Raw genomic sequence first — 11,605 nt, forward strand, 5'->3', positions numbered from 1 at the left:
AACGCATGTCAAAAATGTTATAAATTGATTAGCATTTTAATGAGGGAAATAAGTATTTGACCCCCTCTCAATCAGAAAGATTTGGGAGGATCTTGTCAATGATCTCAAGGCAGCTGGGACCATAGTCACCAAGAAAACAATTGGTAACACACTACGCAGTGAAGGACTGCAAGGTCCCCCTGCTCAAGAAAGCACATATACATGCCCGTCTGAAGTTTGCCAATGAAAATCTGAATGATTCAGAGGACAACTGGGTGAAAGTGTTGTGGTCAGATGAGACCAAAATTGAGCTATTTGGCATCAACTCAACACGCCATGTTTGGAGGAGGAGGAATGCTGCCTATGACCACAAGAACACCATCCCCACCGTCAAACATGGCGGTAGAAACATTATGCTTTGGGGGTGTTTTTCTGCCAAGGGGACAGGACAACTTCACTGCATCAAATGGACAATGGACGGGGCCATGTACCGTCAAATCTTGGGTGAGAACCTCCTTCCCTCAGCCAGTGCATTGAAAATGGGTATTGGATGGGTATTACAGCATGACAATGACCCAAAACACACGGCCAAGACAACAAAAGAGTGGCTCAAGAAGAAGCACATTAATAAGGTCCTGGAGTGGCCTAGCCAGTCTCCAGACCTTAATCCCATAGAAAATCTGTGGAGGGAGCTGAAGGTTCGAGTTGCCAAACTTCAGCCTCGAAACCTTAATGACCTGGAGAAGATCTGCAAAGAGGAGTGGGACAAAATCCCTCCTGAGATGTGTGCAAACCTGGTGGCCAACTACAAGAAACGTCTGACCTCTGTGATTGCCAACAAGGGTTTTGCCACCAAGTACTAAGTCATGTTTTGCAGAGGGGTCAAATACTTATTTCCCTAATTAAAATGCAAATCATTTTATAACATTTTTGACATGCATTTTATCTGGATTTTTTTGTTGTTATTCTGTTTCTCACTGTTCAAATAAAACTACCATTAAAATTATAGACTGATCATATTTTTGTCAGTGGGCAAAAGTACAAAATCAGCACGGGATTAAATACTTTTTTCCCTCACTGTATTCTATTCCAGCCATTACGACGAGCCTGTCTTCCGATAGCTCCTCCCACAAGCCTCCTCTGCTGTGCCATTGTAATTGCTTGCATACGAAATTACGCGTACCTGTAATGCAGTAGTTCAGTTACAGCATTAGCGGCCCTGAAGCAGGTTGTGTCATGTAGATACACCGACTTCACTTTAAACAGTATTGTTTATAATAAGGTTGTCCGTATACCTTTTTCACAGTATGGTATGGCACTTTGCTGTCATACTGTTGTACTCTGTCATGCGGTACAGTGCTATGTCGGTGCGGTCAACTGCTGCTCCACAGGTCAGGGTACCTCTGAGCCCCTGTTGCTCTACATCTTTGTTTCATGCTTGACAGAAGGAGTGCCAGAAACTCCTCAAGACCCGGAGCGATTTATGACCAGCAGCTGCACAATCTGGAAACCTGTGACCTCACAGCTGGGAGTCAGATGTGGCCTCCCAGAACACCAAACCTGATCCAGACATGCAGAGAGAGAGAGAGAGCAGAGAGAGAGAGAGAGAAGAGAGAGAAGAGAGAGAGAGAGAGAGAGAGAGAGAGGGGATACCTTGTCAGAAAGGAACGGGGGGCTGCCATAATCGACATCCACGTCTTCAGCGCCCGGAGCAAAGAGGGTAGGGAGAGAGGGGGGAAGAGGGGGAGAGGGAAACAGAGGCAGAAAGAGAGAGAGATGGAAGGAAAGAGAGCAGAAGAGAAGAAATTGATTGAGATGTAGGTGAGAGAAATAGGGAGACACAAAAAAGAAAGTGTGAAAGTGGAAGAGGAAAATACAAAACATAACAACAACAACCTAGAATATCTAGGAAGACATAGAGAGTGAGTAACCAAAGCAGTATGCATAATAATCAACAGAACAAAAGAAAATAGAATAAGACAGACAGTATGGCTCAAGACATTTGATTTGAATTGATCACCTAAACTCTGCATTAATCCCGGCATGCACGGACAAAACAAAATGTTTGTCTTATTTCATAAGCCAATTAGCTGTGAGGGGACTCCTATTGATTCAGAATCCACAGAATCCTATTGATTCAGAGTCTGTGGCAGAGTGCTTATTGTCTGGGGGGGGGGGCTCTATAATGACAATAACATAGGGTAATCAATGGGCCAATCAATGCATTGTGCTAATATATGAACAGGGAAAATCCAGGGCTCTGGCCAATGGGAGGCCTTGGTGCGTGGTAATGACATCAGACACCTGCTGTGAAATGAAAGGTGGCGTGTGTTGGGTAATGAGGTGTGGGTGGGTGGGTGGTGGAGGTGTGTGTATGGAGGTTAATTTTCCTGATTCGTTAAGCAGCTGAGGAATACATCTACCTGATGGTGTGAGGTTGCTCTTCAAGAGGCCAATATTTCATTCCTGCTGTAACATTGTGTCAATATAATACATTTATAAATATGAATGAGGAGATCTACAAGAGTTGTGTAGTGGATTGCTTCTGATGACCTCAAACAAACAGCGGTTTAGCAGCCAGTAACTGCATGAACAGCTTCTTTGAGCCTTTATTCAGGAATCACAACTACTATTTGCCGAAACACTGCATGTTGAGAAAGACTCCTGTAATAAGGGAGAAAGAATGAAAGAGATGGAGACAAAGGGAAAGAGATGGAGAGGAAAAGTGAAAGTGACAGAGACAGGAAGATAGAGGGAGAGAGGAAGAAAAATAACATTTGAAAACAAGTTAGAGAAATGGAGAAATAGAAATATAGAAAAAGAGATGGAGAGAGAGAAAGATAGACGGAGAGAGACAGAGAGTAGTGTAGAGAGAAATTGAAATATAGAAAAAGAGATGAGAGAGAGAGAGAAAGATAGACGGATGGAGGGAGAAAGAGATAGAAGTGTAGAGAGAAATAGAAATATGGAAAAAGAGATGGAGAGAGAGAGAAAGCGAGAGAAAGAAAACTTGAGAGAAAGATAGGGAGAGAAAGATGGACAGAAAGTGAGAGAGAGACAGAAACAGTGAGAGACAGAGAGAAAGTGAAAGAGACCGAGAGCAAGAGAGAGCGACAGCTTGAGTTGCAGCCCATTTTCTGGGAGATGGAGAGGAGAAACATGACCAGCAGAGATAATCTCATTACAGCACAACAATACTTAAGTAATTGTCGGATGATCATAATGAACCTTTTCAGGAGCAATTAGCTGTGTTTATCCACACGTACCAGTCCATTTACTGTAATTGAGTGAGTGATAGCCACCAATTTTAACAATGACATTAGTAATTCCATTGATTTAAGTGTTGTGTGTTAACAATATAATATCCACCCAAGTCACTGATCAGACCTGTGTTCAAATTCATGTGTATTTGAGTATCTGGTATTTAAAATACTTTTTCTGTGTATCTGAGTATTTTCAAATACACAGCCCAAAACAGGTACCCTAACCCTAACCCTTTTTTGAGTATTTAAATGGTTATTTGTAAAAACCAAATAGTCTGACGAATTGTATTTGACAGCATTTTCAAATACCTGGGTTAAATGCATGGGGAGTATATTTGAGTTAGTGTATTTGAGTATTTCAAGTACTTTCCAAGTGTATTTCCAAAAGAAGCTAACCTAGTAACTAACCAATCTGTGCTGGGAAGAAGCTCACTGAATGGTAGTCACATTATCAAAAAACTGTTTATTGTGAATAGTCACTCAAATAGCATTGGTTATAATGATACCTAGATGATTGTTAGTGTGACTAGATAAATAGATAGATAGATAGATAGATAGATAGATAGATAGATAGATAGACAGACAGACAGACAGACAGACAGACAGACAGACAGACAGACAGACAGACAGACAGACAGACAGACAGACAGACAGACAGACAGACAGACAGACAGACAGACAGACAGACAGACAGACAGACAGACAGACAGACAGACAGACAGACAGACAGACAGACAGACAGATAGATAGATAGATAGATAGATAGATAGATAGATAGATAGATAGATAGATAGATAGATAGATAGATAGATAGATAGATAGATAGATAGATAGATAGATAGATAGATAGATAGATAGATAGATAGATAGATAGATAGATAGATAGATAGGCTCTGAAAGTACCTTATCTATGTTCAGAGAGAGAAAGAGAGGATGGACGGACGGACGAATGGACTAAATAGAGAAAAGAATGAGACGTGTCTTGGAGATGACCCTTCATTCCTTTGTAGAGGAGCATCTTTTGTCTCCTCTGATCTGTGGTGCTTTGTCTTCTAGTTGGATCCTGAGGACCGGTGATGCCATATGGGGGAAGAGAGGCAGTTGTATGGGGGCTTGCTTGTGCAACTTCTCTGTTTCCTCAAGAGTTTAGTGGGCTTTGCTTGATTTACGGAATAAAACACTTTGGCTAGACAGATGGGAGAGGCTAACCATGATTGCATTCAGTGTATTAACCGTACACGTGTATCAAGAATCTACTAAATGCTTTTTTGTCACACAACCCTTTATTAGGTTTATTGGACAGGGAAAATAAATACACATTCATTAATTAATCAATCATTATTTCTGTAATATGCCAGATTTTTTACAGATTAAGGCTAATTGTCATAGTTATGGACACTGCACAGGGCTAATGAGTAAAAGATGAGCCCTGGTCCATTTTTGTCTTTGAGATTGCATTGTGTGCAATGGTCACAGCGTGACTCACCATTTCTTTGATATGGCTACATTTCAATTACATTTTAATGGTTCATCACATTTTAAACAGACATCAATCACTCGCTTTGGCCATATCTATATGCTAAACCCATATCCCATTTCACATGGCGCACCACAGGTTTTCCTATCAGGCAGATGCTCAGACGCCTGTGTCTGTTTCATCGCTGCTGCCACTCTGCCTGGCTGTTTAAGTGCCCGTGTTATAAGCCCCCGAATCCCAGAGGGCTCGTCTTTTACCCATCAGCCCCTGTGGAGAGTGCTAATCACCACACAAAGCGGAGGGGGCGAGCCGCAAAGCTTGTTGCTTGTTAGCCCGTGTCCCAGTTTTCTCTCCCTGCCTCCCTGAACCACCCGCCCCCTCCCCCCTTTGACATCCATGCAGGCACTTAATTCCCTCCCTATTATGTTCTTATGTTTCTATAGCGTTATAATGAGATAGAAAGGGGAGGATCGGCTTGTGTCGGGTCCATTCAGGGTGGCAGCGGTCGATCTGCCCGGCCGCTGAGGCGTGTGTTGAATGTGTGTGAATGCATGTCTCCACGCGCTCAGCCATCTGCTTGATCACAGAGAGGATGCAACTAGTAATACCAAAATCAAGACCATGGAGATCAACCACCCAACCCCAGCCCAGAGGGGGAATCCTCCTGTATTCATAGGGTTTTAACCAGTCATGGGCGGATGGACAAACACTCCCAACTCATCTCCCCAACCCCCATGTCACTGCCAAGAGTGGGCCCCTGCCGTTGGCCCGAGACTTCATGTTGCCAGGGGCGACAGTGACCCTCGGGTCGGAGGTGCTTGTCGGAGGTGAGGAGCAGACAGTGGACCATCTGATAGACCCATCTGGATGAGTGACCTGACATAATTAGTTATTAATCCTCTTCAGGGAGAGAGAGGAGAGTGGAGGTGGCGCAGCATACGTTAAAACTCTTACTGCTGACAGCCAATGAGCCCAATCAGAGACAGAGAGAGAGAAATAGGAGAAAGATGAAGGAAACTGCTGCTACCAGAGCCATTCACAGAGCCAGAGAATCAGAGAGAAAGAGAGGGAGAAATAGGAGAAAGATGAAGGAAACTGCTGCTACCAGAGCCATTCACAGAGCCAGAGAACCAGAGCGAAAGAGAGGGAGAAATAGGAGAAAGATGAAGGAAACTGCTGCTACCAGAGCCATTCACAGAGCCAGAGAACCAGAGGGAAAGAGAGGGAGAAATAGATGTAGGAAGATGGAATAAGAGAGAGGGAAGGGAGACGGAGGATGAAAGAGTAGACAGAGGAGAGAGATAAACACAAAGTGAGAAATATATGGAGGAAGATGGAGGAACAGAGAGAGAGAGCGAGAGAGAGAGAGAAGAGGGGAGACGGAGGGTGAAAGAGTAGACTGAAGAGAGAGAGAGAAACACAGAAGGGCAGGTGTATTATAAATACACAATGATAGTATGAAATCTACACTAGTTAAGTTCGCCTTAGGTTTGTGGCCAGTTCTGATAATGGTGAAGACTTACTTTTGTCTGTCAGGCTTGGTTCTGGTAACATTCTAGTAACAATATAGTAACATTCTGGTAATGTTCTACTAACGTTCTGGCGCTGTACAGTGTCTGTTCCCAGGCACTCCTGCTTCTCTGTTGCAAGGGAATCTCCTCATTGGGATGCAAGCAGTGTCTAAAAGCTACTGTGCATTGGGATCGTCTCTCTTGGGACTCTCTCTCGCTCTCTCCTTCCTCCTGTCCTTCATCTTGTTCCCTCCTTCTCTCTCCCTCTCTCTTCTTTCTCTTGCTCCTGGCTCCAGCAGTGCTTTATTTGTTTATCTGATCAGCACTAAGAACATGAGAGGGCTCATACGTACAATTTCCATTGCTATTGCACAGTCATCCTCATTAAAACGAGTTTTTAATGGATATGAATGAACAAAGCAAATTCATTGGCATTTGAATTCACTTTTAAGTGAGAAAACCTCAGTGGAAAGATGATCTTCCAAGAAATGTCAAACTTGAGCTACAGCTCACATTTCTTCTTACAGGTGAATGGCACTAAGCCAGTACTTGGATGGGCAGAACCTACACTAGGATATTGAATGTCACGTTTGTTTGTGTTTATTTAAATGTTTTCTCTGTTTACTTCTGAGGCAGGTTTCCCACAACATATATTTATGTTTGCATAGACCTACAGTATCTATCAAAGTCACTTGAATGATGGTAACCATGTAAGTAAAACCAGTCTTGCATAATTCATTGTATATGTGCTTAGAAGTGAATCAAGTGACCGATTCATGTTTAGATTCATTAATTTGCTCATATTGAGATGTTAATGAACCAAGAATGGACCAAGAATAGACCGAAAAGCAAACAAACAAAGAAACAAGAAAAACACCACAACATGTGTTAGAGTAAGACACAAGCAAGGAACCAACTACGGGCACAAAACCAGGAAGAGTTGCCAGGGATCTGTGTGTGTGTGTGTGTGTGTGTGTGTGTGTGTGTGTGTGTGTGTGTGTGTGTGTGTGTGTGTGTGTGTGTGTGTGTGTGTGTGTGTGTGTGTGTGTGTGTGTGTGTGTGTGTGTGTGTGTGTGTGTGTGTGTGTGTGTGAGAGAGAGAGAGAGAGAGAGATTTGGCAGGAGTGAAAGGCAGAGAAGTGATGACACCAGTCCGGCTCAAGCTGTGTGCAAACCAAGCGTGAAATCAGGAACAAAGGGATTCACGTGATTGGGGAGCATTATGACTCACATACACCATCTAAGTGATGATGTTTGTGTGGGTGTGTTTTGGAGAAGGGATTGTGTGGGTGCATGCGTGCACATATGTTAGTGTTTGTGAAAGAAAGAAAGAAAGAAAGAAAGAAAGAAAGAAAGAAAGAAAGAAAGAAAGAAAGAAAGAAAGAAAGAAAGAAAGAAAGAAAGAAAGAAAGAAAGAAAGAAAGAAAGAAAGAAAGAAAGAAATAAATTACAGTGGAGAAGAGGGTATAATTGTGTGTTGGATAGGTCACGTAGGATAAAAATAATCCAATAAACAAGTAGAGTGTGTGTAAAGGAAGTGCTCCTCCATGCTGTCATGCACCAGTTCCTGTTACAGTGTTCCAGCACTTAGACACAAATAGAAACCTCATTTCCTCTGTGACCACCGCACCTTTAACCAGTCCTCCTGACCTCAGTCTCCTGGCTCACGCTCACCCAATCAGATTGAGCAATTATGACCCCAATCTCCTGGTCCAGCCAATCAGAACATCTAAATGGGCTCAGGTGTATTGAGGTCTGGCTTGGAGATTAAAAAGGTGTCTCTAACTAGTTGGTCTAGAGTGTTTTCCCAAGTCTTCATTCCACTGCACTGTGTCCTTAGTTCAATGGTTCTCAAACCTCTACTCAGGGACCTCCAGCTATTCCATGTATTATAACTATTCTAGAGCTAGCAGACCTGATTCAACTTGTCAGCTAATTATCAAGCCCTTGACTAGGTGAATCAGATGAGCTAGTTCAGGGCTACAACAAATTATGAAAGGTCTGGGGTCCCTGAGGAGAGGTTTGAAAATCACTGCAGTGACTTAGTTGTGTCTCCTTTCAATATATACCTGTAAAGTTCATGATATTATAACATATAAGTACATATATAAGCGCAACAGATTATGTACACCTATGTGGATGGCAATTATAGTGCAAATGTAGTCTAAAGCTCTAGAATGTTTTGGTTACATGCTTAAGAAAATATTAAGAAAATGTTAAAAGAATGCTACAAATTTGCATTCTATGTATAATGCTTATACATTCCATAAATCATAAAATACTAATTTGTTAATTGTATGTAACCTACCTACAGATCATATCTACCTACAAATTATACCTACAGATTATATCTTCTTATGATATAATGAACTGCAGGAGCAATGGGGGGCTCCCGAGTGGCGCAGCGGTCTCGGCACTGCATCGCAGTGCAAGAGCCGTCAATACAGACACTCTGGTTCAAATCCAGGCTGTATCACAACTGGACGTGTTTGGGAGTCCCATAGGGCGGCGCACAATCGGCGTCATCCGGGTTTGGCCAGTGTAGGCCGTCATTGTAAATAAGAATTTGTTCTTAACTGACTTGCCTAGTTAAATAAAGGTTAAATATAAAAAAAATAACACTATTTATTAATAATTTACTCATGCGTATTCTTGAAAGTCTTCATAAAGGGTTACCAAATGTTCTAGAAGCACACTTTCCCTGTCAACGGATGGCAAATCGTCCAGGAAAAAAGGTTCTGGATGGGTAGTCTCTCCTAACCAGAGGTAATAGATATTTTTTTCCTGGAATAAAACCATTACGAGCCATCATTCTTTAACTTCGGAAAACCTGATTTACTCACAGCAGGATAGTCATTGTTTATGCCTTAAAGTAAGGGCACTACAAGCACATGCACACACGTACACCCACGCACACAAACGCATGCACGCACGCACACACACACACACACACACACACATACACACACACACACACAAACATACACACACACACATACATATTTTTTCAATGAGATAGAGTTAGTGGTATTTTCCAATAGTAAACAGCACAGAGATAAAAGATGCAACTTTTCAGTGTTTTTCATTCTAATCATAGGTAATCTTTAAGCGCTGGTCTGTGCCTGGTAAATAAAGATGTGCGAAAAGCATGCTGCTTTACCAGACGCCAGGTTGAATTACATAGAAAACGCTTGAGTAACCCTTTAATTGAGGTATGAATATGCAATCATGCTTTTATCCTGAAATCAATCAAGTGGACAGTTGGGTTTGTCTGGGCTCGGCCGTGTGCTGTGCACTCCCTCACACTGTGGTGATTATTCCTTTCTCCTCTATCGTTTCCCAACCTCCATTTCAGAGGTAGAAGTTGAAACTCTCTCTGCTGTGGTTTGAATTTAGTTTTCCATAAAATACTTAATGGCATATTTACCACATCGCATGCTATGCTGTTATGTCTCTGGGTCCTTATCAGCTGTTAGCCTTTTCCTTAGGAAAACATGTCACACTTAGCCGCCTCGCTAACACAATCTGGGCACGCTCAGTTGTACCCCTCTTGATGTAAACACTGCAGGGTTTTAATTCACAACAATGCTTTTGTTTTAGATGAGTTGTGAATTATTTCATTTAGCAGTGTTGTGGTTGTGTTTTTTTATTTTTTGTACTCCATTGTGATGTGTGAGAATGCGAGAAGAGACATGTTTCTATGGATACGAATGGATCTTCTGGTTTCATGTGATAAATATTTGTTATCAGGGATTATGATGTCATTTTCTTGTTGAAATGTGGTTTTCTGGTTGAAGTAACTTTAGATACCTTTAATACAACCAACCAAATATACCATAACACTTAAATTAATAGCCCAGGCATTTACTTGCTTAAATCACTGAACACAACAGGCGCTTATTAGAGACAGGTTTCAATTTGAGCCAGGCTTCTATTTTCTTAATGCACACAGCTTTTGCTCATTTGCATAGTTAATTGTTTAATTCCAGGATTCACTTCCAGCATTTTAATACATTTCTTCATTTCCTGCAATAATGTGTTATCATTTGCACACTGTGTCACGTTTCTCTTGTCTTAGTATGCCTCTATGGCTAGGTTTCCATCCAAATGGAGACAGATTTTCATGTAAATATTGAAAAATCCACATAAAGAAAATATGCACATTTTCCCACCAGTGGTGTTTCCACCAAACAAAAATCAGTGCGGATAAAAATCAATGCCGATGACATAGTACACAAATGCACTTTCGCTTAAGTTTTCATGTGCTGAATACAAATCAAAAGTTCAATGTGTTTCCATCGCATTTTCAACTCTACCAATAGTTTTGTTACAAAGACTGTTGTGTTAAATAGCAAATGTGCCTACTCTGGTATTGGCACGTGCACTCTACCCAACAGCTCGCAAATATAGTATGGGTAGGCTGCGCCGATAGGAAAGTCTACATGATGACATTATTATGGATAAGAGCGAGATTATTTTGGGGGGTCAAATGGCAGTAAAACATTGATCATCATGTCACCGGAATAAGACCCTCGATATTCATTGAAATGGAGAATCAAGGTCACTGTGCACTTTCATCAACCTTTGAAATTCATCAGAATTGATTTAGTCTGTAGCCCATAAACTGCATAGTTTCCCGAGTCTTAGTGGCAGGACCACACACCATATCATCGCATGACTCTTAAGTTTTACATCAATATGATGGTTATTGTAAAAGTATTTGCGCATCAAGGCGTTTCCGCTGCCATTTCTCACATAATTAATTTTAACAAATGATTTGTCGATATATATACAATTTAACCGAAACTTCCTGTTTCCATCACAGCTGTCTTGTTGTTGTTTTTTTTAATACAGAATTACTTTACTAGCATAAAAACTGTGGATGGAAAAAACTATTTCTAAAAGAAATGACTTTTCCTTGATAGAATATTGTTTCTGCACTTTGGCAATGCATTTTCAGCAGTTCTTACTTTCGCCACTAAAGGGCCTATATTTCTGAAGTTGTTGACTGTTTTTGTGCTTGTCAGTCAGTTAGCAGTTCTCAGCAGCCAATGGCTGACAGTTTTTTACTGGCGATAAAATCTAATGATTGCCATACCTTTTTTGAGTCAATACTGAATTATTTAATGTAACAAATCATTCAATCTCATAAACCATTAATGATAACCTTGTAAACAATTCATTTAGACCCAGCGTTTATTTGAAACAGATGTTTATTTGAAATGTGTGCCATTCCCTGGCTATTAAAAGGGACAGGCAGCTATTTGAGACTGTGTTAATTGAAGTTCTACAGTATATTTTTTATGATGATATTGAGATGCCTGGCAATGTCATATTTTGGTTGTTATCTAGTCGCTAAAATGACATCTAAAAAAA

The sequence above is a fragment of the Salmo salar genome, chromosome ssa06 (assembly GCF_905237065.1).
Source record: "Salmo salar chromosome ssa06, Ssal_v3.1, whole genome shotgun sequence".
Taxonomy (NCBI): Eukaryota; Metazoa; Chordata; class Actinopteri; order Salmoniformes; family Salmonidae; genus Salmo; species Salmo salar.